The sequence below is a fragment of the Mytilus galloprovincialis genome, chromosome 14, assembly GCF_965363235.1.
Source record: "Mytilus galloprovincialis chromosome 14, xbMytGall1.hap1.1, whole genome shotgun sequence".
Taxonomy (NCBI): domain Eukaryota; kingdom Metazoa; phylum Mollusca; class Bivalvia; order Mytilida; family Mytilidae; genus Mytilus; species Mytilus galloprovincialis.
Window position 1 is genome coordinate 71773763 of NC_134851.1, and position 6367 is coordinate 71780129.

A 6367-nucleotide genomic window follows, 5' to 3' on the forward strand; every position below is an offset into this window, starting at 1 on the left:
AGGTGCTGCTGGAATGTTGCTACTTAGAAATGGAAAGTTCACAATTGGAAAGCTGAAATCATCTCTTTTGTCGTAAAGTTTTGTTTTCAACCGACCCTCATTGTCAATTTCTAGATGTAAGTCAAGATATGAAGCCGACTTAACTGTATCTGTAGTATCCTTTATCTCTAGTTCGATTGGATAGATGCGTTCCACATAGTCACCAAATTTTGAATTGTTTAGTGAAAGAACATCATCTATATAGCGGAAAGTAGAGTTAAAGGATATTGCTAACTTCTTATCTTTCTTCCTAAGAAGTTCCTGCATGAAGTCAGCCTCATAATAATAAAGAAACAAGTCGGCGAGTAGAGGGGCACAGTTTGTTCCCATTGGAATGCCGACAGTCTGTTGAAAAACACGTCCTCCGAACGTAACAAATATGTTGTCAATCAAGAAATCAAGCATCTTGATAATATCAGTTTCAGAGAATTTTTTGTTTGAATCAGAGTGATTCTTTACAAAGTAGGATTTATCCCTCCCTAAGATAAGATACTTGTATCTACGTTGGCCATTCTTTTTTATGAAGCAAAGTAATATCAACTCTTTAAATAGTTTCTTGTTGCTAATATTATTCTTCTTGTCGCTTCTTGGCGCTTTTTGTCTCTACAATTCTTTTTGTCTCTAATTAGTGAGACCACGCATGGACATTAATACATAAACAAACCGCGACTTGCGATTTGGAACAAGAACGTTTATTAAATGATATGATGAATGGTTCTCCATTTCTTTATGAGAGTACAGTATCAAATATCAGTTTCATAACGGTAAAATATAGAAATACTCCACTTCAGTTCTTGTGACAGAAATAGAATTATCGATCGGCTTTCAGAGAACTCTCGCAAGTTATCAAAATTTGGGAATTCCCTCTGACGTGTTTCTAAATTTATAAAAACACTTAATATAAATACTGTTTAATTCTGATTTTCCGTATTGTTAAAAACACGCATATAAGTCAAGGAAAATATCATACATGAAGATAATGAGTAAAACATTACAGGAAAGTTGTTTATGTTCAATTGTTTTGCTTGTTTTTACCTTTTAAAGCAAGACAATCATAAGAATCTGAGATGTTGCCGAATGTTTAGAATAAAACGAATGACGTGAGGGAGTGTGTCATAGGGTCAATGGTAAAAGTCTACAGATTGCTTGACAGCAATCGTATCCCAAAAATGACTTACATGGGTACATATCGGTTTTAATTTGTAACTTACTGAATCATGCATTTATCTATAAATAAATTTATGTAGTCATTACATCATATTTATTATCATTAAAAACAATTAATGGCAAAATTGCAATGAACATATTTGTTTGTATTACTTTTGATTTGCTAGAAATTTCACATCTATGTTAACAGTATTTTAAAATATAATGTATACAATATGTACAGGTGTACTTTTGTTAATGGACCTAAATCATGATAATTAATTATTTAACATTTACACATACCTGTGATTTAACTCCTCTTCTGTCAAAAAGATTTCTGAGCTGGAACAGTGTTCCCTTCTCTCCAGATGATGTTCCTTTATATAACAGGTTAAATGTTTCCTGACGAGAAATAAGAATTTTGTGAAATGTATATATACAAATGTACTGAAATACAATTTAATTATAAAATATCTAACCTTTCAAGAAATACAAATACTGTCCAAACTTATTTTCCTTCAACATAACAAAGTAATCATAAACATTGTTGAAGGCTGTACAGTGACCTAAAGTTGTTAATTTCTGTGTCATTTGAAATTGGTCTCTTGTGGAAAGCTATCTCATTTGCAATCATACCACATCTTCTTTATACATTGTATACATAATACTTCATTTTTTTACAGCTAAATTAATTGAGTAACAAACATTAATAAATCAAATCCTTAATGATATATTTACATGTATGGGTAAACATGGTAAAGGGTCTACTAAACATGTGCAAGTTGTTCAAAACAGACGTTTCTTCACAAAGTAAATAAATGAAATTTCTGAATACCTGCAAAGAAATAACATGTCCATGCCAGTCTTCTGATTTCCGCATAAAACCGTCCAGTCTGTCTTCTTCGGTAATTGCATCCATTCTTGCCCGACTTGCTGCCTCATCACGCTCAACACTTAAGGCATCCCCTCCTAACATAATTGGTATAAATTTTCCATCATTGGTTTTTGGAACATATTGATGTAAATGCTGCACAACTTCTATCATCTGCTCTGTGATATTCTCATCCTTTTCTAAGATCCCCAAAGGTACCTTGAATTAAAAAAACATATTTTCAATAAATTTCCACAAGAGATATAAATGTTACATGGGGAAGCAAATGATTCAAGCTAAATCAATTTTAGATCAATTAAGTGACATTTACTTATCAAAAAAGAAGATATATTTCATCCCTTTAAAAATTGTGTAAGATCACATGTACATGTAGTTAAAACCTAAATATATATTGACAGTTAACCAGTAAGATATGGAAGTTATTGTTGAAGGGGTTATATGAATCATTAAATGTGGGGAACATTATACAAGATTCAGACTTTTTACAATAACAAATAATTCATTTGATTTGTACTATATACTGTACCACACAATTTTAAATTTGTTAGTCAAATTGATAATTAAAACAAAACCCAGCAAATAGTAGTCTTCCTCGAAAAAGGTCTGTTTAGTACTTATATATATACATGTATGTGTTAATTTGTTAGATAACCGTCCAATATTCAATTTTCAATTCATCTTTTATTTTTAAAGTTCTTGAGTTATCTCATTTCTTCTGAAAAATTATTTATGTACCATTTGAAAGTTGATTGATAGGTATAAAACATGATTGAATAAAAAAACAACCAAACAAAAACTCATCTGAATAAATTTACTTAATATTATATCACTTTTTTCTCTCTGAAGCCTTGGAGAACTGATGTTCAATGTGAAACGTCACAAGGTCTCTAAAATCTTTGAGTTCTGGAATAAAGGTGACTAAAGCCCTCTGGATTAAAATTCGAAAATCTGAATACAAATCATCATGGTCTGTTTTGTTCGGAATGAAAGCTTCATTCGGTATGGACAAAATGTCTGCCTGTGGTAAAAGTGACTCCAAGTCTGTGGTTACTCTGTGTTGTATTCCTATTGAATGCACCAGATTATGTACTTTGAGGTATCCAGTGTCTTGTGTCTGGTTTTCTGGTGCAGATTTAAATTTTCCATCACAATCTGAAACGGTCCAGATTCTGATGATGCTTCTACCGGTATAGTTGTTGTGAATGGTGAATCCATATCAATTGCTGGAATAAAAAAGTTCAGTATTATCTGGGTGCTATATGATATTTTAGGATAGCTAATGACTGTTAATAATTTAATGTTGAATAAATAAAATCAAAATGAAAAGGTATTCATTGAACACAATTATGACTACATGTAAATAGGCATCTGCAAGAACATGTACTTCATTTTCAAATTTTTACATACAAATGATTATGTTTATTGTTTCATGCAAATACAACATGAATATACTAGTACATGTACACTTAATAACTTAAATTGACTAAATACTGAAGCTCGTAGAAAATTTTGTTATTCGCAAGACCAGCATATTTTATTTAATATTTTGGAAAAAGTTACAAGACATGTACCTAAGCTTGAGTCCTTTGTATTTCTATTTTCTTTGTTATACATCTCTGCAACCTTATTAGTCCATTTCTTCACTGACAGGTCAAAACTCTCACATATTCTGTCAATAGTGGACAATGTTGATTTGTATGATGTACTTAGTCCTGCACGGTTGAACATGTTGAATGTAGTGTAAACCTGAAATCAAATTGCATTTAAATTTAGAGCATTTCAGATCAATTCATACTAATTCATAGAAATAATTATACTATGAAAGCTAGGAGATATGGTATTGCTTAGACACCAAAAAGTAAAAATTGTATGAATGGTTGCATAATATTATATGTATTTTATTTAAGAACCAAAATATACCAGTGTTTTCTACACAATACATGTATATTTTAGCCAACTTTAAATGGGAAGCAGAACACCACATATGTAAATACATCAATTTTACAATTCAGGTAAAAATAAAATTATATATGCTCCTACTCATTATTAATTAATATAAATTTGGGTATTAAGCGTTCTTAAGAAAATTGTTACTTGTACATTTACTGTACTACTGATTAAATACAAATCACTTGTCCATTTACACTTTTATTTACCAAATGCATACATGTAATAACTATATTAAGTATGCCATTGCCAGTCTGAAAATTTAAAACTCATATTAATCCGCTTTAACTGAAGCCCACAAGTTAAAATTTTCACTTAACCAAATACAAATCTTACTATTTTTTTTATATATATTTACCTTAGTTCGTACATGACCCCTGAACATAGTACGCTTGAATAGTGTTTATTGCTTGAATAGTGTTGATATGTTGGTTTCTTGAAAAAAGTAGGATGGCAAGAGTTGACACAACTCTTGGTACATTATTCTCTTTTTTGCCAACAAGAAGTTTTAGGAGGTAACTGTAGTGGGACATGTGTTCAGGAATTGCTTGTGTACTGTCTTAAATGAAAATCTAGCTATATTTGATGATCTCAACACAGAGTTCTTATCTTAACATACTTTGTTCACTTCCTGGTTTATAGTTTTCTTAACAGTGTTAACTAGTTAATTCTTGACTTCGTCAATTTGAAGTAGCGGTAATCAATTTGCACCTACAAAAAGTTAAGTATTATGATTTTGTTTCTTATCATGTTTCTAAATAACAAAAAAAAAAGAAATAATTGTTTACAAAATATTACAAAACTGGTCTACATGTACAGTGTACATTGTACATGTATGATAGCATAACTTTTTTGCATTCCTTAATACCAGTAAACTGATATACATGCATGTTTCAAATAAGTAACACAAATATTGCATTAAATGTACATGTATGTCATGTATGTTGAGTTGATCTTTTTCTAAATTAAGAAGTGGGAGATACAAAGCTAAACAAGAGGCTGTCACAACGACAGCAAATCGGATTTATTAACACTTATTTGTGTCCTGGCAATGTCACAAGAACCATTACTGATGAATGGTGAAAGTAAAAATCGTCAATATCAAATTTGACCTCCATTTTGTCATCAGTATCAACATATTAAAATTTAAAAAGCTTAGATTGAATGGTTCATGAGTAAATCCAACAACGTGAATGGAAACGCCATTTTACAATCTTTCAAGAACCATAACTCCTGAACGGTAAAAGTCAAAATCGTCATTATTGAACTTGACCTCTATTTTGTCATCAGTATATAAAAATTTTAAAAGCTTTGGTTGAATAGTTCATGAGAAAATGCACCGACCCGACTGGAAACACCATTTTTCAATCTTTCAAGAACCATAACTCCTGAACAGTAAAAGTCAAAATCGTCATTATTGAACTTGACCTCTATTTTGTCATCAGTAACAACATAATAAAATTAGGGAAGCTTTGGTAGAACAGTTCATGCGTAAATGCACGGACACAACTGGAAACTCCATTTTTCAATCTTTCAAGAACCATAACTCCTGAACGGTAAAAGTTAAAATCGTCATTATTGAACTTGACCTCCATTTTGTCGTCAGTAACAACATATGAAAATTTGGGAAGCTTTGGTAGAATAGTTCATGCTAAATGCACGGACACAACTGGAAACTCCATTTTTCAATCTTTCAAGAACCATAACTCCTGAACGGTAAAAGTCAAAATCGCCATTATTGAACTTGACCTTCATTTAGTTGTCAGTAACAACATTTAAAATTTTAAAAGCTTTGGTTGAACGGTTCATGAGTTAATGCACGGACAACATCTGATTGCCGCCCGCCGGCCCGCCGTACATCCCCAATTCAATAACTGACATTTTTGTCACAAAAAATCCGGTTAAAAATCCTGGCTTAAGTCTGACAGGGTATTTGTAATTTACATGTAAAAAATGTTCAATGATCATAAGTTTAAGAAAGTAATGTTATCTTATATACATTACCTGGACCTTAGGAACAGGGGACTGATTCTGTGAGTGTGGCTGTGTTTGAGTTCTTGGAAAGGGTGTAGAGAACTGCAGTCTCCTTATGTTGCCTTTAGGAGTTGATCCTCTGGGTGGGCTGAATTTCTTTCTTTTTGATGTACATCCAGTATTAGACAGTTATAAGGGGTTAAACAGTCCCTGTTTCGTTTTACACTATTGTTGGCATGTTCATATTCTAACTTGATGGTGAGATTCTTAAAGTTATTAGAAACTTTTTCTTTGAGAGTGTCAGTCAACTGTTTGCATTTTTTCTGGCTGTTGTATATTGTTTTAAGAGATTTAAAACATGCATCATAT

At 31.6% G+C, this 6367-nt stretch overlaps 1 long non-coding RNA gene across 1 annotated transcript; it reads right to left on the minus strand.

The window, feature by feature from the left end:
- Positions 1-1486: 1486 nt before the first annotated feature.
- LOC143058783 (uncharacterized) lies at positions 1487-3819 on the minus strand. The gene is made up of 4 exons (XR_012973227.1): positions 3649-3819; positions 2893-3300; positions 2021-2275; positions 1487-1587 (listed from the first exon to the last, which is right to left on the minus strand). It is a non-coding gene; the product is annotated as an uncharacterized LOC143058783 (long non-coding RNA).
- Positions 3820-6367: the final 2548 nt, after the last annotated feature.